The sequence below is a fragment of the Rhinatrema bivittatum genome, chromosome 3 (genome assembly GCF_901001135.1).
Source record: "Rhinatrema bivittatum chromosome 3, aRhiBiv1.1, whole genome shotgun sequence".
Taxonomy (NCBI): domain Eukaryota; kingdom Metazoa; phylum Chordata; class Amphibia; order Gymnophiona; family Rhinatrematidae; genus Rhinatrema; species Rhinatrema bivittatum.
In genome coordinates this window covers 119088290-119108908 of record NC_042617.1, presented here as the reverse complement: position 1 = coordinate 119108908, position 20619 = coordinate 119088290, and the positions used below count along the sequence as shown (strand labels likewise).

General features: G+C 46.3%; 1 protein-coding gene across 1 annotated transcript in view; it reads right to left on the bottom strand.

The window, feature by feature from the left end:
• Positions 1-19941, bottom strand: part of SERTAD2 (SERTA domain containing 2) — a 58817-nt gene extending 38876 nt beyond the window's left edge. The window contains exon 1 of the mRNA XM_029593636.1: positions 19717-19941. The gene's annotated coding sequence lies outside the window, so the exon portion shown is untranslated. The remainder of the gene's footprint in view (positions 1-19716) is intronic.
• Positions 19942-20619: the final 678 nt, after the last annotated feature.

Sequence of the window (20619 nt, the reverse complement as noted above, 5' to 3'; positions counted from 1 at the left end):
GTATGCAAACCTTCCAAGTTTCTGTCCCACAAACTGTTTGGTTTTCTCTGGTCTCTCCGATTACTTGGCTGAAATCCTTGCTTCCAGGCCCGCTGTAGCACATTCCCCCCGCCTCAGGAAAAGCCTGCTTTCCCCCCCATACTGATGTCTGACAACACCAAGGAAGAGTCGGTATCAGGGACCAAGCCATAAATCACTGTCACAGCTGAGCTGTCCGGCCTGCTGGAGCACAGCAAGAGCACAGACCAGAAATGAAGGAGGGGGCAAAAGCCCTTTTGGTTTCCTCACTTCAGCTCTTTGCCGGTTTCTTACCTCTGCAAGCAATGAACACAAAAACCAAGTACAGCAGGAAGCATTTTTAGTCATGGTTTTAAAATTAGCAATCATTAATATGGGGAGCTCTCCCTTTTTTTTTTTTTTTCTTTTATATATTAAATTAGTTATCACTAAGCCTTCAGATCCTAAATAAGTCCCTTCCAGGTTAAGACTTGATGAGCTGAGAAACCCCAGGAGCAAGACTAAAGAAATCTAAACAAGCAATTATAATCAGGTTTCTAGTGATGGAGAGCTTGTGAAACCCTCAGCGTTTTCAGGCTGAAGGTCTGCTTTAAGGAGCAATGTGCATCAAACTGTGGTCTAGCACACCAGAGGTTTGCATTTTGAATCCTGCAGCTGACTCAAGCCTATGACCGCCACAATTTGGGAGCCAGAGGACATAAAAATTCCAGAGCATCTTAGCTTTACATATCTCCAAATTTTAGGCTTTCAGAAGGAGAAATGTTCGTATGCACCTTCAAAACACAAAATTCAGTAGGGTAGGGGTTTAACTTGGAAAGAATGACTCACCAACGTACAAACAAATGCACACAGGCAACACTAGGAACCTAGAGATACTACATGAGACTTAAAAATAAATGCAAAAATAGCTACTAACACTGTATGCATCATTCCGTGTTGAAAGCCAAAATGCTGGCCTGATGATACAAGGCCACGCAGGAGATATGAGCTCAACTCCCATCATGGCAACACTTCATGGCCAGAGTCAGAATGCATGCACATCAGGTTCCTGAGAGGATTAAAGATGGGGGAATATCCCCCCCAGTAAAAAAAAAAAAAAGCTCATTTTACCATAGCCCCAGTAGAAACCAGTACCATAAGAACGTGAATGCCATGCTGGGTCAGTCCAAGCTCCATGGAGCCAAACATCCTGTCTCGGACAGTGGCCTATCCAGGTCACAAGTACCTGGCAGATCCCATGAAATAAATCTAAATCCTGTTACTCACTCCCAGGGATAGCAGGAGCTTTCTTTAGTCTGCCTGGCTAATAATGCATTATTATTATTACTTTTTTTTTTTTTATACACCGACATTCGATCTGAGATATCACATCGGTTTACATTCAGGTACTGTAGGTATTTTCCCTATCCCCAGGGGACTTTTCCTTCAGGAACTTGCAAAAAACTGTTAAACCTCTCTGTTCTAGTTGCCCTGATCACGTCCTCTGGCAACAGATTCCACAGCTTGATAGTGCGCTGAGAGAAAAAAATACTTTCTATGATTTGTTTTGCATCTGCTGGTTGTTAGTTTCACGGAAGGGCCCCCTTTTTTTAGCATTATGTGAAAGGGTAAATAGCCGTCCTTTATTTACCCATTCCATCCCACTCATGATTTCATAAATTTCTATCGGGACACCTCTCAGCCACCTCTTTTCCAAGAAGAGCCCTAGCCTTTGTAGTCTCATCATAGGGGAGCTGTTCCATCCCCCTTTAATCACTTTAGTCACCCTCCTCTGCACCCTTTCTAGTTTCGCTATGTCTTTCTTGAGATGGGGCGACCAGACCTGCACACAATACTCAAGGTGTGGTCACACCACGGCTCAATATAGAGGAAATATATTTTCCATTTTATTCTCCATTCATTTTCAGATCATTCCTAATATTCTATTTGCTTTTTTGACCGCTGCCGCACACTAAGCAGGGAATTTCAGTGTATTGTCCACAAGAACTCCAAGGCCCTTTTCTTAGATAGTGACTCCCAATACAGAACCCAACATCGTGTACCTGTAAGAACATAAGAAGTTGCTATGCTGGGTCAGACCAAGGGCCCATCAAGCCCAGCATCCTGTTTCCAGCAGTGGCCAGGTTGCTGGGATTATTTTTCCCCTATGTGCATTACTTTGCGCTTTTCCTCATTAAATTTCATCTGACATTCAGATGCCCAGTCTCCTAGTCTCACAAGGTCCTTCTGCAGTTCCTCGCAATCCACTGCGTTTTTTTGTTTGTTTGGGTTTTTTTTTTTTTTGTTTTTGTTTTTTTTAACAGCTTTGAATAATTTTTTATCTACAAATTTAATCACCTCACTCACTGTTCCCCTTTTCAGATCATTTATGAATATGTTAAACAGCATACTTCCCAGTACTGGATCTCTCTGGTACTCCACTAATGACCATTCGCCATTTGGAAAACTGACCATTCAGTCCTACTGTTTTTGGCCTTTTATTCAGTTACCAATCCACAATAGAACACTGCCTCCTATCCCATGACTTTGTAATTTCCTAAGGTGTCCCTCATGGGGGCCTTTGTCAAGTGCTTTCTGAAATTACCAATACACCATACCAACCTAGCTCATCTTATCAAAAAAAATCTAAAAGACTGGCAAGACAAGACTACCCCTTGCTAAAACCATGTTGAATCTTTCATATCTGCTTATATGACCAATGATTTTGTTTTTAAGCTTGGCTTCTACCATTTTGTCCGGCACCAACATCAGGACCATCAGTCTATAGTTTCCTGGATCACTCCAGAGCCTTTTTTTTTTTAAATCTGAGTCACACTGGCTACCTTTCAGTCTTCAGAAATCGTGGCTGTTTTAAATGATTGATAACCTGTTACGGTTTCATATTTTAGTTCTTTTAGAACTCTGGAGTGGATGCCATCTGGTCCTGGTGACCTGTTACTCTTTAGTTTGTCACTCTGAACTATTACATCCCCCATTGTCACAGATATTTGTTTTAGTTGCTCAGAATCTCCACTATTAAAGAATATTTCAGGTGCAGGTATGTTCCTAATATCCTTTGTAGTAAATGCAGAGGCAAATAATTCATTTTTCTGCTATTTACTTGTCCTTCCTGAGCACCCTTTTTACCCCTCAGTCATCTAGTGGCCCAAGTGACTCCCTCACAGGCTTTTTGCTTTGAATATAATTAAAGATTGTGTTAGATTTTGCCTTACTGGCAAGCTTTTTCTCAAAGTCTCTCTTCTGTATTACATCTAACTTGCCAGGGTTTATGCTCTTGTCTATTGTCTTCATTTGGGTCTGCTTTCTATGTTTTGAACTATACCATTTTAGCTTTAACTGCCTCCTTTACCTCACCATTAAACTGTGCTGACAGTCATCTGGTCTTCCATCAACCTTTAATACAAAAAATACTTTTTTTTTTTTTTTTTTTAAATCTGGGCTTCCAAAATGGTATTTTTAAACAATGTCCATGCCTCATGCAAACTTGTAATCCTTACAACTGCTCCTTTTTGCTAATTTTTTTTATTCTATGATAGCCTCCCCTTTTAAAGTTATATGCTACTATAGTAGTTTTATTTAATGTCCTCCCTTCCTGTGATTATGCCAAATTTGATTGCATTAGGATCACTTATTTAGCAGCCCCCACCACAGAAACCCCTCATACTAGGTTCTGCAGTCTATTGAGGACTAAATCTAAAGTAGATGCCCCTCTCGTTGGTTCTAGCACCAGATGCTCCATGAAGCAGTCATTTATGGCATCTAGCATCTTAACTTCTCTAGTATGTCTCAATGAGACACTGACCCAATCAATACCAGGGTAATTGAAATGTCCCATTATTATTGTGTTGCCAAGTTTCTTAGCTTTTTAAATCTCAGTTAGCATTTCACATTTGTGTTTCTTCATTTTGGCCAGGTGGCCTGTAGTATACACCCACTGTTATACTCTTACCCACCATATATGGACTTTCTATCCATAAAGGATTCCACAATGTATTTGGTTATCTGAGGTGACTCTTTTTTTTTTATCATGCTTGATTTTATGTCATTTTTTACATATAGCGCCAGCCCTCCACCAGTTTGATCTGCCCTATCATGTCAATATAATTCATATCCTGGTATCACAGTGTCCCAAAAAGAACAGGGAGGGACCTGTCGGGCCCCAAAGAAATCCATAAAGCTAACTGATAAACATGTTAATTCATCAAGGTCCGAATATGATGCATTCCCCTACTCACAAATGGCTTGATTTATTTTAAAAAAAAGTTTCCATAAGCTGAGTGAATTAGATGGGTTTAGCGCCAACTGCTGGATAAGATCATCAATCTTTCTGAGCTTTCCAGCCATCTTATTCTGCGGGCGACATCCTTCCCTCCTCAGCACCAGTCTATCTTGCATTAACAGCCCTGATATACAAAATGATCATTTTACAGTATCAACCCATAAGCACATTTACTAATCACATTCTGCAATCTAAGGTCCAGAGGGATGCTTAGTCCAGTCTAGTGTAAGACTAATAAAAGGATTATTAGTAAGTAACTATGCTACAACTCATCTAAAACCGTACCAGCTGGGTCTATCACAGCAGTCTTTAGATGTCTGGTTGGCCACTCTTGCCAAGGTCTGAGAGCTAGGGTATTGGAAATACTAGTCTCAGCAGACACACTCATGGACTTTGGTATCTACTACCCTGTCCAATGCCACAAAGGACTTCTGGAATGAGGAAACTCCAATTAACAGTAAATTGGTAATGTAAAATTCCCAGTTGTTGAAAAATCACTATGACCTTGGTAAAGACCTTCATTAGGAATATCAACCCAAAAGACCAACGCCGTGCGCAGAAAATGTACTCAATCCAGCAAATCAGAAGGTTCCTATAGTAGATTTTGGCAATCAGAAAGAAGTGAAAGGCATCCTGGAGACCCAGGCAGCATAAAATACCTCCCAACCTGACAAGTTAAATGATGGAACCCGGAAGATCATCTTCAAAGACACTGTCTGCAGCAATACCTGTGCTTAGAGCTTCTGAGCCATTCCCTGCTCTCCTGCACTGGAGACCCATGCTAGGCTGTGAGACCCCATCTACTATCCTGGGGACCTTGCAGTAGCAGGAGAGGTCTGCCCTTCCACCCAAAAAAGCAACTAGACTGATCACAGGTGTGTGAGGGGGGGGGAGGGGCAGCAGAGGTGGAAAAGCAACAACTACCCTGTGACCTCCCAGCCCGATGCATCTCTGTAAGTGTGGCCAGCTTTACTGTTCTTACAGGCAACCAGATCCCCAACTGTAAAAACAAACACTGTCCTGAGACCATGAGTCCCGAGGGTCCACAAATACAAAGACCTGCCAGTCAGGAGGAGAAAAAAAAGAATATATAAAATCACTGCAGCAGATTGAGGGAAGAGGAAAAACAGACCCATGACACTACTACCACCTTTTTCTGGCAAACACCCAGGCCCTGTGGGGCCCAAGAACCTGCAGTGTGGGAAAATCCAAGCTGATTTGCACAGCAGCAGTGAAGCTGACAGCCAGCTCCATGTGCTCAGGCAAGCTCTGGAGGAATGCAGCACAGGCACTCTCCTGACTGTCAGCATTTTCCTAATTGTCAGCACAGGGCACTCTAGCCCTAGCCAAAACTGCAGATTTCCTTCAGTGGCTGAAGAGCCAGCAAACTGACTTGGCAAGAAAAAAAAGAACAAAATGAAGTCTCTTTCAAACTATGTGCTGTCAAGGCATCTTTGCCCCAGCAGATCAGTTGCTATAGTCCCGAGGAGGAAGTGATGTCACCAGAGAAGGGAAATGGCAGGAGCAGCTTAAATGAAAGCTCAGGAAACAATTCTCACCCTGTAGGTGGTACTATACCCATCTAGTAAAAGGGGTGACCAATGCTTGTCCTCAAGAGCCACAAACCAGTCTGATTTTCAGGATACCACAATGAATATGCATGAGGTATATTTGCATGCACTAATTCCTCTGTATGCAAATCTATCTCATGCATATTCATTGTGAATATCCTGACAACCAGACTTGTCTGTGGTTCTTGAGGACTGGAGTTAGCCACCCCTCATCTAATAAGCCTGGTGAGAAAAACAGCAGAATGGGAGGAATCCTTTCATAAATCAGGTCCAAAAAATTGTAAAAATTAGTCCTGAACCAAGGATCAGGATTCACTACAGGACTGTAACTTTTTTTGCTTTTTTCAGATAAAGAACATTTAGGCCTAACTGAGCAAGAAAGCCAAAAGTATAAACACACTGCCATTCATTACTGCTTTTTAAAATTTAGGATTTAATTATATCTCCCTCTGAAAATCTGCATTGCGTCTGCACAACTTAGGACTGAGAAAGTAAGCTTGGTACAAAGTCAATGTCGTAGCCTGGTGGCATCATGACTCGTGCCAGCCTTAAGCATAAGGACTCAACCCTCTGGACTAAAAGGCACACGTAGGACCTTGGAGGAAGCAGGGACTAAAGGCCTGGACACAGCCCTAGTGCCGGCAGCTAGCACCAGAACCAGCATCTTCACACATCTGATCTTGTACAAATGGGGAGGGGAAAAAGAGAGACACAGCTGCCCTTGTGCATCTGCCAGGGAAAGAGTAGCCATGGGGGAATAACGTGTCCTGATAAGACTTGGCTACCTTGCTTTGTACACCGCAGGATCTGTCTTTCCCCCTAGGGGCTGGGGCTTCTCTAGCGAAGGCCTGCGGCTGCTTTATAAAGCCCATGAGTACTGGTAGACTGAGGTTAGACTAAATAATCAAGGCAGAAAAAGATCCACTGCAGATTTGCAATGGAATGACTGCATTTTTTGTGCCAAGTTCCAGAATTCTGACTATAGCTTGGATATTAAGAAACTGCCATACTGGGGCAGACCAAGGGTCCATCAAGCCCAGCATCCTGTTTTGGGTCTAGAACAGAGAGAGTCTGAGAACCGTGGAACACTGGCATAAAGATTTAGTTTGCTAATTTGGGAGGCTTGCCCATGTACTGCAAAACATTTTGGCAGTTATGTAATAGTAATATTGCATTATTTGGAAATCTACAAATTCAGAATCTGCTCTGTCGTCTTTTTTTCCCTTCTCCTTGCCATCCCTCAGGACATGGGCTAGGGTGATCCAAGGCCAAGGCCGGAAAGGAATTCTCCTGCTAAAAAGGAACCAAGTGCTGATCCCCTGCAAGCAGTAACCACCCTCTTAACTCCCCTTTGCCAAGCCCAAACTCCACATGATACGCCTGAATCTCAACGGCACTGGCAGACAGAAGGACTAAGTCTGGCCGCTCATGTGTCAACACCGGAATCAAGCAGCCAGAATCGAAATCCGCTTCAAGGGACCAGGTGTATTAAGCATTTTCACATACACAATGAGCAAAACCTATTACAATATTTGGCTTTTAAATGCCCAGTCCAGATAATATCTCATAAGGCACATGGAGTACTTTATGCGAGCATAAATCCCAAATCAGCTGATCATATTGGTGATTTGAGGTTTATGTTCATTCACAGCCACCCTTCTTAGCCTGAAAGATTTCTGCCTGAATCAGCTAGCAAAGATTTAAACGTAACAATATATATATATATATATATATATATATATATATAAAGTAATGCATGCTGAAATCCCATTCTCTTCCCATGCCTGTAACAGGGACGGTGTCTTCTGTTAATGGAGCCATTACTAGGGGTCCCAGGTACCATCACATCAGCTCAACACAGACAAGCAGCTCTTCCCACAGTCAAGAGAGAGAAGCGATACCAATGCCAAGATCCCTGCGCCATGTTCCATCCTCCCAGTGCCCCGTATGCCAAAAAGGGAGCAGGCACACATCGGTAATGCCTTGTGAAAAACAAAAGCGAACCAAAACAGGGAGGTCTAAGTGTTCTCCTTATCAAAAAGAGCGATTCACTGTAAGATTTCCAAAACCAAAAAACCGAGAGCCTACAGCTACCCTAACCCAGTAAACTGTAACAGATATAAGAAAGGGAAGGTTTACCAGATCGAACAGAACACTGGAAATGGGTCCACACACCTCCTGCTATATATATAGATATACACACACACACACACCCCACCACCACCACCACATTTTAAACACTAAATTCAGAGAGAAAGCTGAAAGTCTATATTTTATGCGCCGACACTGTACAAAAGGTGGGAGCAGAAGCAGTTGTGTCTTATAAAAGACATAAGGGCACCGAGCAGGGCCGGTACAGCAGGGGCAGTGCTCCAAGAAATCCGCTGGCCAGGGATGCCTGGAACACACGGCTGGGGCAGGGACGTGCGCATATCTTTTGCTAGTCGGTCGTCGACTGCTGAGCCATAACTGACTTGTGTACCTCAGACTGTGCACAAGGTCCTGCAAGGGGGAGGGGGGGGGTGGGGGGGGGACGGACGACATCACTAGAAGAGTTAATGCAGCCTTGCCCCATAATGCATCTGCCCCATCAGACGGAAAGCACCAAAAGTACTTCCTTACCTTTCAGAAACAACATCTTTACAGCTCAACTTTCAGAAGTTAATGTTTGAATAAAAACGTGCGACGCATAGCATGTGAAGCAATAACAAATATGAGAGGTGGGGGGGGGGGGGAGGGCAACGTCACTACACTGCTCATGTCACTCCCACATCAGAAGACACTCCCAGAAGGAAAGCCCCAGAACACCAGAGGGAACAATTGCCTTTATTTTAGGAAAACACATAAAAAAACAGCTTCTATAATAATTAGATTCCTGAAACCTCTTTGCCTTGTTTGTGTGTACGGCCTAGGCTGCAAGCTCCACGGAGAGGGGACTATCTTCTATGGGTCTGTACAATGCTGTGTATGTCTTGCAGCACTCTATAAATAGGAGTAGCACTAGTAGTAATAAATAGTTGGAAGATGAACAGAGCAACATATGAGAGAAAGAAACCAAGTCAAACCAGCAGCATGCACTAGATTCCAAGTCACAATATCAACTTGTCTGGTAGTCTCAGAGGCCAATATTTTTTTTTGGCCTTAAAAAAAAATAAATTATATTTTATATATATATAAATAAATAAATAAATAAAATGTGTATAGATACATACACCTTATTTGGGTGACGGCTCTCATTTTATAAACCCCGAAGTGTAGGACCCTTATTCACGCTGGCCTCGATGTAATCAGCATGCTTTTATGTGAACATTTTTCTGCCTAGAACTTTCACTTCTAATGTAACAAGTTTTGTGCACAACCCAGAGTAAAAAAAAAAAAAAGGGTATAACTATACACGTAGTTTTAGCACTTCTTCATGAAAATCTCACGTTAATCAAAGCACTGGCTATCACTCCCCAATGCAGAGAGGGGCACAGACTTGACTCGTGTTTTCTGAAGGCTGGAAAATTAACTCCTGTTCAGAATTTCTGGGGCTCAGCCTGGATTTCGTGATGTGAGGGTCCTGAAATGCTAAATAAAAACTTTCCTAGCGTGTAGCCAGATGGACTCAGGACCAATGGGTTTTGTGCTCTTCTGCTAGCAGATGGGAGACGGAGTCAGATTTCAAAGCTGACGTCACTCTAGATATAACCCTCAGCTCCCCAGTATCTCTCTGTCTCCTAGCAGATGCGGACACTAATCCACACACTAGAATAGTGTTAAAAATTACAGCAAGAAGAAACAAAATTTACCTTAAGGAAGATCGAGCCCCGCTCTCCTGCGGTGATACTTAAGTTCCCTTCCCCAGTCAAGAATTCCCGAGGTTGATCTCTGATATCCCTCAGAGGTGAGCCTTGGTCCGGTAGCCGGTTCCCGGCGTGGACTTAGCGCCCCCCCCCCCCCCCCCCAGTGTGGCTGAAAGGCAGCAGGTGCAGAAATGAGCGCTGCGGTAAAGGTAATTCCCTCTCCCCCCGCAGCCAGAGAGCGACCAGCACATGATCGGTAAGCACAGAGACAGGTAAGAAAAAAAATCTTTAAATTCAGGTCTCCGGTTTCCACAGCTCGGAATGCCGTACTGAATCCGTCCCGGTGAGGTTAGAAGGGAGCACCGATCGGGTTGAGCAGCCTTGGTTAGGCTAGGCCCCGATCCGGTGCAAGGATCCACACACATGGAGACCCTCCGGGGGGGGGGGGGGGGCCATGCGTCATCTTACGCACGGGGGTCGTCGGCGCCATCTTCCCTTCTCGCCGGCGGCACGCACAGGGCAGTCCGGGCGGCTGATGCGCCTAACTTGCGCGCGTCCAATACAGACACGCACATAGCTGTGCACACACAACTGAACGCACCTGGCGCGCATAACTACACGCACAGCCGCGTTTACAACTGCACACGCACAAACACATAGAAACAATGGCACCGGTGCCCAAGAAGGCCAGAAGGCACTCTCTTTGCACAGCCTGCCACATAAGAGCCGCACAGCCTGAATTGGAGTCCTGCCTGTGTCAACATTGCGAAGAAGCCCAGGGAGAACCAAAGCCTGGTCCCTTACTGTCGGGAGATGGTTCTGGAACTACTGACGTTAGCTCACCGGAACTTTCCATCTCCGAGATGGCTTCCCCACAGGAGGGCACCTCTGGGGCCCCTACTCCGACTCCCCCTAGGATTAACATGGACCCAGGGACCCTCTCCTGGTTGGAATTTTTCCAAGGGCTGCAAGCCTTTGTTCAGGTGCAATCAGCCCCAGCTGCGCCCCAGGTTCATCCCCTGCCGGAAGCACAAGATCCTCCCAGCCCTGCTCGGATGCCTCGAGACATGCCTCGCCTAACCAAGAACTTCTCTAAAAGGGACCCAGACACCTCAGATGATGAGAGTGACTCCCTGGAAGAAGGAGAAATCCCTCCAGGAATGGAACCATACCGAACTATGCTTCATTTCTTCCACAAGGATGAATTACCAGCCCTTGTTTCCCAGACTCTGAAGACGCCGGGTATTCCTGGCACAGACCCTATGGCGGAACCAAAGAAGCAGCCCATCTTGGTGTCTCTTCGTAAAGCCTCATGCTACTTTCCAATGATGGAAGCCATCCAGGAACTGACTGACCTGGAATGGGATGCCCCAGAGGCCAGCTTCAAAGGGGGTCAGGCCTTGGAAGCCCTATAGCTTCTAGAACCAGCGATCAAGGAACGCCTGCATTTCCCGAAAGTGGACGCAATGGTCTGTGCCATCTCAAAGCGAACAACGATTCCCGTTGAGGGAGGGGCTGCATTGAAGGACACTCAGGACAGATGATTGGAATCCATCCTTAAGCGGCCTTCGACGCAACAGCAATGACACTGCAGATTGTTTCCTGCTGCGCACTGGTGGCACGTTCCTGCTTGCTCCTCTCGAGAGAGAGGCAAATAACTCCGGAACGTATACCGGTGAGACGATGGAACCTGCAGCAGCCTTCCTTACGGACGCAAGCTCAAGACCTGGTACGCACCTCAGCCAGGGGCGTTGCCTCGGTAGTGGCAGCCAGAAGACAACTATGGCTACGGAATTGGTCTGCGGACGCGACATCTAAAGTAAATCTCACAAGAATGCCTTTTAAAGGGGCATCCCCAGTGTCTTGGCTACTGGAAGATAGAGTAAACCAAGGGCAGAGAATCACAGCGCTTTAGACCCTCCGGAAGGTCCCAGCCAAGAGGGGAGCAGGCCTGGGGGCAGGCTCCAGCCATGCTCCACAATGAGAATGGGCTGACCCATCCATAGGAAGAAGATATGGGGGGAGGGGGTCGACTTGCTCTCTTCTACCAAAGATAGGTCGAGATAACGTCGGACAAATGGGTTCTAAACATTATTCGAGAAGGTTACTCTCTGGAGTTCCGCAGCATCCCTCGAGACAAATTTATGATGTCACCCTGCCACTCCCATTCCAAGAGACTGGCAGTAGAAACCACTCTAACAAGACTACTCAGTCTGAAGGCAATAACTCCGGTTCCCACACCCCAACAAAATATGGGGCACTATTCCATCTATTTTATCGTTCCCATGAAGGAAGGATCTTTCTGGCCCATCTTGGACCTCAAGAACGCCAACCGTCATCTGCGGATTCTACACGTCCGCATGGAAACTCTTCGCTCTGTAATAATGGCAGTGCAACCAGGAGATTTGCAAACCTCCCTGGACCTTTCTGAAGCCTACCTTCACATCCCAGTCCATCCGGATCACCAGCGCTTCCTGCGCTTTGCGATACTGGGTCACCATTACTAGTTCCGAGCACTACCCTTCAGCCTAGCAACCACCCCCAGAACCTTCACCAAAATCATGGTGGTCATGGCGGCAACACTGAAGAAGGAAGGGATCTTGGTACACCCTTACCTGGATGTTTGGCTAATCAGGGCAAAGTCTTCGGAAGAGTGCCGGCAGGTGACCAGCAGAGTCAAGAGCCTACTGCAGGAACTTGGTTGGGTCATGAACATGGGCAAGAGCAGTCTGCAGCCCTCTCAATCGCTAAAGTACCCGGGGGAATGGATGCCGTTGACCACAGCCTTCCAACTGATAGTAAAAATCGCTGGGGCCTCCCAGCCATGGACCTACTGGCCACCCATCTCAGTGCCCAAGTCCCCAGGTTCTTCAGCCGCTGATGAGAGCCGCAATCCCAAGGAATCAACATTCTCATCCAGACTTAGCCAGAGGAAGACTTACTGTATGCCTTCCCCCCATGGTCACTACTGGGCAGGGTCACTCAACTCCCTCAAGGTCCAAGTAGCTGCACTGACCTACTTCAGAGCAGAAGTGGACGGTATCTGGCTATCAACCCATCCGGACTTGTCCTGCTTCCTGAAAGGGGTTAAACAACTCAGACCACCCCTAAAGTGGCTGGTACCTCTATGGAATCTCAATCTAGTATTAGACTTCCTAGCTGGGGCTTCCTTCAGACCAACACGTGGTCTGTCACTACGCCTCTTAACATTGAAGATGGCATTCCTGGTGGCAATATGTTCAGCTCGTTGCATCTCCAAACTACAGGCTCTATTCTGTTGGGAACCGTTCCTCAGGTTCGCACCTGGAACAATACAACTGCGCACTGTCCCCTCCTTCCTTCCGAAAGTGGTTTCCGAGTTTCACTTGAATGAAACCATCTTGCTACCAGCTCCGGATGAACATAAGGACTTGGAAGACTCACGCCTTCTTCGCCATCGGAATGTCGGCAGACTCCTGCTGCGATACCTGGAAAAATCGGAACCAGTGCGCAAAAGGGCTCGCTTATTCATTCTTCACAGCGGGAAGAAACAAGGAGAAGCAGCCTCACGGGAAACATAGCCCACTGGATCAAAGAAGTAATCAAGGCAGCCTACATAGAGGCAGGAAAGCCCTTACTTCTACAGGTTAAGGCTCATTCTACGAGGGCCCAGGCAGTCTCCTGGGCAGAAACCAAGCTACTGTCGCCCGCCAAGATCTGTCAGGCGGCGACGCGGTCCTCCATACACAACTTCTCCAGGTTCTACCGCCTGGATGTTCAGGCCCGGGAAGATGCAGCCTTCGCAAGGGCAGTATTAAGTGGGCCACGGCAGCCTCCCGCCCTGTCCGGGAGTAGCTTTTGTATATCCCATTGGTCCTAAGCCCATCTGGTTACACGCTAGGAAATGGAGAAATTACTTACTTGATAATTTCATTTTCCTTAGTGTAGACAGATGGACTCAGCATCCCGCCCAAGGCTGCCCCGGAAAAAGAGAACCTCGGATAACAAACCTCGAGACTAAGCAAATACGGTTAAGCCGCGGCCTACCCCTAGTTCAAGACACCCACAGTTAGTCTGGTGTCGGCGTTAATTGGTTGAGTTTACTGGCCGCCTCCAGTTTGGAAATTAGTTGAACCAGTTCAGGATTTACTCAAGTTTAATCAAGTTATTTAAGTAAATATATATCCACAATGGCTTTTCGAAGAGAATACTGAAGAGCTGAGGTTACTGCAGGGGTACATCTAGAGTGACGTCAGCTTTGAAATCTGACTCCGTCTGCCATCTGCTAGCAGAAGAGCACAATATCCATTGGTCCTGAGTCCATCTGTCTACACTAAGGAAAACGAAATTATCAGGTAAGTAATTTCTCCATTTTAGGAGCTCAGCTTCTGTGAGCAAACCATGGTTATGCTCCCGGGATGTTGTGTGCGCGTTAACCGAAGATTTATGTGCAAAAACCATGTTTTGCGCTCCTAAAGCTTTCTTTGGGCGAACTAATCATGTTTCCTAAGGGTAAATAGGGTTCATATGTGCTATTCAAAGTTTTTGCACACATTTTCAGGTTTACCTGTTTTTTTTTTCACACTCTTGATGCATTTACATACTATTCATTTACTGCACTGGGATCTAGACTTTTTTCTTAGGGAGCACATTAAGAAGATTTTTTTTTTGTTTTTTACTCCTGGCTTGTTACGTTGGGCCCTCTGCGTTGTATTCCCGCTTCACAATTATATGCACAAGGCCTGCAGAGGAGCAGCACCGCAGGGCCCTGCTTTAATTAAAATTGTGGTGATGGGGAGGGCTTAAAAAGACAAACAATACAATTTTAAATACTAACACCTCTTAAAAAACAAAATATAAATCAGAATGACAATGAGGGATCATAATGATTCTGTTTTACCTGCCAAGTGAATCATTTTAAATAAACTGTATTTGGAGGTGGCTGAAAGGACCAATGCAGGATAGCTCTGTGCGATATTAGTGTGCTTGTGAGGTTTAGAGAATTTTTTTTTTAGGTCCACTTCCTAGAGATTTAGGACATCATGGAAGGCTGACCATGACTGATGCTATTCCCGATTATTAGGACCCAATTTCCACCTTCCTTACTGCCCAGAAACATTCACTGTAAGCATCCCACTGACCTAGGAGTCTCAGGGTCCCCAGAGCCAGCTGTTCAGATGGAATACCTGGAACAGAAAAGTCTCCTGCCAATGCAGAAAAAAAAGCAGCATACAAGGAAGAAGCAAAAAAAAGTCTCCTACAACTCAAATGTAAGTTCTGAAAATTCACCTTCACAGCCTTTTCAGCTGCCGTCTGGGTGAGGGGGCGGTGGGGGGGATGGCTCCCCTGTTACAGGCACTCAGTTGGAAGGTAAAATGGGATGTGTTGGGTCTCAGGACAGGGCAGCTTGGCGCCCCTGTTCGTATACCCCTCTGTCTGCTCTGTGGTGTCTCTGGAGAGGAGAGTTTGGGGGACCGCTAACGTGTCAATCCGCTGTCAAATTGGAAAGGTGAGGATGAGACTCGAAGACTTCCTTTCAGCATCTACCAGCGTGGGACCCTGTGCTGCACTTTGGGAGGGGGAGGGGGAGGGGGGGGGGGGGAGAGGGGAGCCTGTAAACTGGAAAATATAAAAAGACAAAACAGATCCAGAGAGCCAGATCTTGAAACACAAGAACAGGGGATTGTGACACTTCAGGGATGGCCCCACGCAGCCCGGCTAGGTTTAAGAACTAGAGAGTTTGCAGCTCCCCGGTGCACAGCTGCCTCCCGGCAATTAAAACTAGTCAGACCTGCTGTGGCAGGCGGCCAGCCCTCCAACCCCCACCCCCAAGCATCCGCATAGTTATCGCCAGTCCTGGGCGGTCCTCTCTCTCTCTCTCTCTCTCTCTCTCACTGCTGGAGCTCACTCAGCCCCTGACTTCCACAGCACAGGCGAGGGACAGCCTGTGTGCCACAATCTGAACCGGACACCACCGAATGCCAGAAGCGCCGGGAGGCTACCACTGCAGTCTACAGCAAGAAGAAATGTTTGGGGTGTTATGAATAATCTTGACAGGTATCCAATCTTGGAGAATTAAATCTATACCACTATGTACCTTACAGGTTGAAAGCCCACCAGTTCTAGTCCTCAGCTAAAAACTACTTTCCTGTACAGCAACGTGACAATTCCTCATACCACTACGTTAAACCAAAGCCTGTTAAGCAATTTAATAAAAAAAAAAATATTCCACCTAAATAAAATCCAGTGCATCGCTTTCATGCAAGACCAGCGGCTGTTTATGGCATGCTTTCCGATTTTGTAGAATAAAATTGCAACGTTCTGTGCATGGCATCGTAATGTTTAACCTGGTCTGCGCTTAGCTGTCCCCCCCCACCCTCAGTTCCTAAAGAAGATATCTACCATGGGTCAAAACAAGGGAATTCGGCTCCTTAACCAGGAAAACTACCATCAGCTTTTTGGATTCAATCCTGCCTTCCTAAGGATTTGTGTGCCAAGCTGATCACCACACAGCAGGGAGCAGTTTAAAACAGGGCTAGCAAGGGTAAAATAAAGCTGGCCAGATACACACACACACACAGAGAATCGATTAATCCAAGACTGTCATCCTGCACCACAATTCCACTCCCAGTTCAAGGCTGTGCCATCCAAAGCCCCAGCAATCTCTACTACTCCGGAATACCGAAAAATTAATTTAAAAACCCCAGGCCGTGTTAACTGTCCTATCCTTCGGGAAAAGTAAGCACTGGAATACAGCACAAGAGGCAAGTGTGCTCGGAGGTTTCTGCCATTCGTGACTAAACAGAAAATATCCTTCACCTAGACTGTTGAAAATACTCTCTTCTACCTCTGAGTGCACCGGTAATTTTGAGGATTAAAAAAAACAACAAACCCTACACCGTACTTCTAATAATAAACAGCTAGACAGCAGCAATTACAATCCAGCTATAAAAGCCCAGAGCATTCCCTAATCTCAGTCCCGCTCATTGTTACCAGCATTAGTTAGTGGGAGGAGTTGCTGCTCTAGCCTCTGTACCTGCTGTCAATCTGTTTCCATTTAAACTGGACCTTGCTCTCTCTCTCTCTCTCATATATGCAGATGATCTTTGGACTTGGTAATCAGCATCTGCTTTTTCTAGCACAGATTTTTTTTTTTTTTTTTTGGTGATGCAGTGCCAAGAAAAGTGGAGGAACTGGAGCGCCGGCTTCCCTGTGTCCTGCTGGGTGAGAAAGCCTGGCTGCTCAAAAAGGGGCCCTCCTCGCCATGGATGAGCACAGCCTATGCCCCCATCCCCACCCCTCCACCACAGAACTACAAATGGAACCAGCACCTAACCACCTCCGGAGAGTTTAGTGATCAAAACGACTTGCCAGTTTCCTCCCGCTCAGTCAGCACCAGGACTGGGATCCTCGCATCGGCATCATGAACCTTCACTCACAACCAAGGACTAGTGACTTAGTCAAGCCCCAAGTTAGTTCTCCCACTGCCCAAGTTTGGCTGGGGATGCTAGAGAGGTGCATCACAGCCACCCCAGAAAAGGGAGGAATGTCACTGCTCAAGGGTGACACCTAGTGACCAGAATTAGAGCCCTTGAGTGCAGGGCTCCCAGAAGTGGCCTTGGTGCATGGCTCCCTGCCCAGGACTGACCAGCTAGGGAGGAGACATGAAATAGGAGGGGAAAAAAAATAAATCACTGGATATCTATATAAACCTAAAAAAAAAAAAAAAGATGCATATGTTTCTTTTTATCAGTTCTGCTTTGCCATCGGAACCACTAAAGGACAGCTTAGGACGAAAGGAGGAAAGGTTTTTTTAAATTAATACATTTTTGTCAATTATTAGGTGCAATCGAAACTGTAAATTAAAATCAAGGTGCACATATTAGATGCACGTTATTCCCACTAATGCTTGAAGGTGGGCGGTCCTCTGCAGCTGTTAGGTGTTGTGATACCTGTCTGGGCAGAGCAAATGTTCTCTGGGATGCAGGCTCCGGTGTATCCGTCTGGCACCACAAGCTGCTCATTCCCTCCTGCTCTGATAAACAGAGTAATAGGTTTAATGCTAGCTCTGGAAGCCAAATCTGCTTGATAAATACATAAATCAGACTCCTGATCTGCACACTGCACCTTGGGGGGGGGGGGGGGGGTGTTTGGAATTGTTTCAAATAACTTTCTTGCTATCTGAACATGTCGGTATACAGCTAGGCCTGTACCTGAGAATAAATGTTATTAACCACACAATCATCTTAATTTAAAGGAGAAGACACTCAAGCGGCTGAAGTTGCAGGCCTTTAAAATAGCTCTTAAGCAGGACTTTCAGCTGGCCATCGGGTGGTTAACTACACAAGTAGGAGGCAATTAAATTACACATCTTAGAACCAGTGGCGTGCTGAAGAGAGACGACTCAACTCACCAAAGCAAAGTTTCACCCAGCTGGGTCTGGTAGCAGTCCACACAGAATGTGCGGAGAAAGGTTTTCTTTTTAAGCAACTACAGTCAAGCCAGAGACCTAAGGGTTAAAGATTACTGCTTCTAGCAATCACCAGATCATTAACAGTACTAAGTGTTTATAAGCAATTTTTATCCATTTTTAATGGCATGGGATGATACGGCAAACTGCTCTGTAATAACTGGACATGCAATCTACCTGCTTGTTTGCCAACCCCTTGGAGAGACCCAGTATGAAGGAGGAACTTGCAGCAGCACGGCAAAGAGCCTTGGGTCTGGTGCACGGGGAGACTCCAGTTTGAATCTCGTTTACCACATGGTACATGACGGTGGGTCTGATTATACCCAAATGTAATTGGTAACTAAAATATTGTTCATTCTTCCCCTCTGTGCTCTGGAAGCTGCCATGCAGTTCAAGCAGCTGAAGCAGGCCACCAGGCCATGCACCTGCACATTTCGGAAGACTATGCTAGTAAAGTACATAACATGCCTGAGACAGAATAGGGAATAATGCATCACTGACACGGAGCCACAGGGACTGCTCCAACCTTAGGGAGGCCCAAGTGAGCCAGGAAATGAGCTTCCTTTAACATCCTGCAACACTGGACAGAAAGCTACTGCCCTATGAAACAAAGGAGCACTGCAAAGAAAGCTAAAGTCGGGATATATGTTTTGCACACATACAACACCCATCTGCTCATTTCTTAATCTAATAAGAGACCATATGTATGCAAAATGGATGCATCTATACCACAGGCCTACAATGGCTTTTGACCTGATGATGCACTGGGCAGGGATAAATGAAAGAGAAAAAAAAAAACGCACCATATCAAGCAAGCTTTCACGTAACCATTTAGCGATAAATGCCACAGGGGCTCCGGAATAATCAATGTAAACCCCTTCCCAAAAACTTTCCCCTAAGTGCACACTTGAAAAGGACCAAAACTTCCAGGAACCTAGCGCTTGGGGGGGGCTGTGACTTGATGTGCGGTGTTGGAAGGAGAAGGTGGAAGGCAAGATGCGTCTAGGAGGGCGGCCAGAGGCTTCCCCGTTTACACGGCCAAATTGATTAACAAAACCATTAAGTTTTTATGCTCACGCTGAAGGATTTTCCACAAGTTTGAAAGCGGAAAGGTTGGGATTGTCCCCGGATCCCAAGCAGGCGAATACTTTCCACCCCACCTGCCCGAGCCCAGCGCCTTCAGCTTCGCACATAACATTTGGAAGAAATCATTTTAAAAAATGTCTGGTCTTGCTCATCTTTTCCGTCTCCTCTCGTTCACTTGTTTTGCTGCCGATCCCGACGCATGACAGACCCGAAGAAGAGAGAGCCCCGTGCGAGCAAGCGATCACTCCGGCCAGAAACGTTACCCCACCAATTCTTTTCTGCTCCACGGAAACAACGAAACTTAACTCGCCCGATCCCCTTTTCCCAAGCCCTTACGGTTGTTATTATTATTATTTTTTTCTGTCTATGCAGTTTGCTTTTCTTGACTACAGAGAGATTTAAAAAAAAAAAAAAAAAATTACAAAACCAAACCAAAGCTGCCCAAGAAACAAAATCCACAGCCAGTTTCTGGCAGCTGGACAGCAAAGGGCAGCCACCGTGTAAAAAAAAAAAAAGAGCCGAACTTACCACATGCAGCTCCACCTGAGAACTAAAGCATCAGGGTTGCAGGCTGCTGATCTACACCAGCTCCATATGTTCCTCGCTGCAGGCACAGGGCTGCGGGGCGTTTAAGCCTCTGCTCTCCTCCGGCTGCAGGCACCAAACATTATACAATGGTGGGGAAGGAGGAGGAGGAGGAAGCGCTGGCAGTGCTGGAAAAGAGAGAGCGAGAGAGAATCGCAAGGAGCGCAAAGAGCAGACCGCGCCCCCATCCCCTGCATGCAAGAATGACGCGAGCTGAGGCGCCGCCTTCCTCCGCCTACGTCACGGCCTCCCCCTCTCCCCCGGTCCTGGTCTGCAGAGCTGTGGGGAAGAGAAAGACAGAGCTCGGCACTATTACCTTTCTGGTTTGCCTGCCCGGGGATTAGGAGGGCTCTTACCTGCCCCCAAGCTCTGCTCCTGCTGCTTCCTAGCTCAAGGGATCAGCCCCAGGCATTTTTGTTTTAATTCCATTCACTTTACTTCTTTCTTAAATCCCGCCCCCCCCCTACATGTTGGGGTTTTTTTTTGTCTCCCTTTAATTTGCGGAGCACCAGCCCTTCTCAGGGCTTGGCAGGGGGTGCACATCTGCACGGGGAAGTCCTGCAGGCAGGTTCACCATCTGCTCTTAAGAGGTAACACCCTGGGGATTTGGGGGAGCTGAACCCTTAACCCTGACACTGTACTTTCCTGCCCTCTTCCTTCCCTTCTTTGTATTTGCCTTCACTCGCTCCTGTTCTGTTACTGTAGCCTCTTAGCTGACTTATTTTCTGCCCCCGCTCGCCTGTTCAGCATTTTTTTTTTTTTGTTGGTGCACATTCCGCCAAGAGTGTGCCAAGTTTTCCCTCTCTCTGTCTGCTGGCAGTCTCTTACTGAGAGTGCACCTAGTTG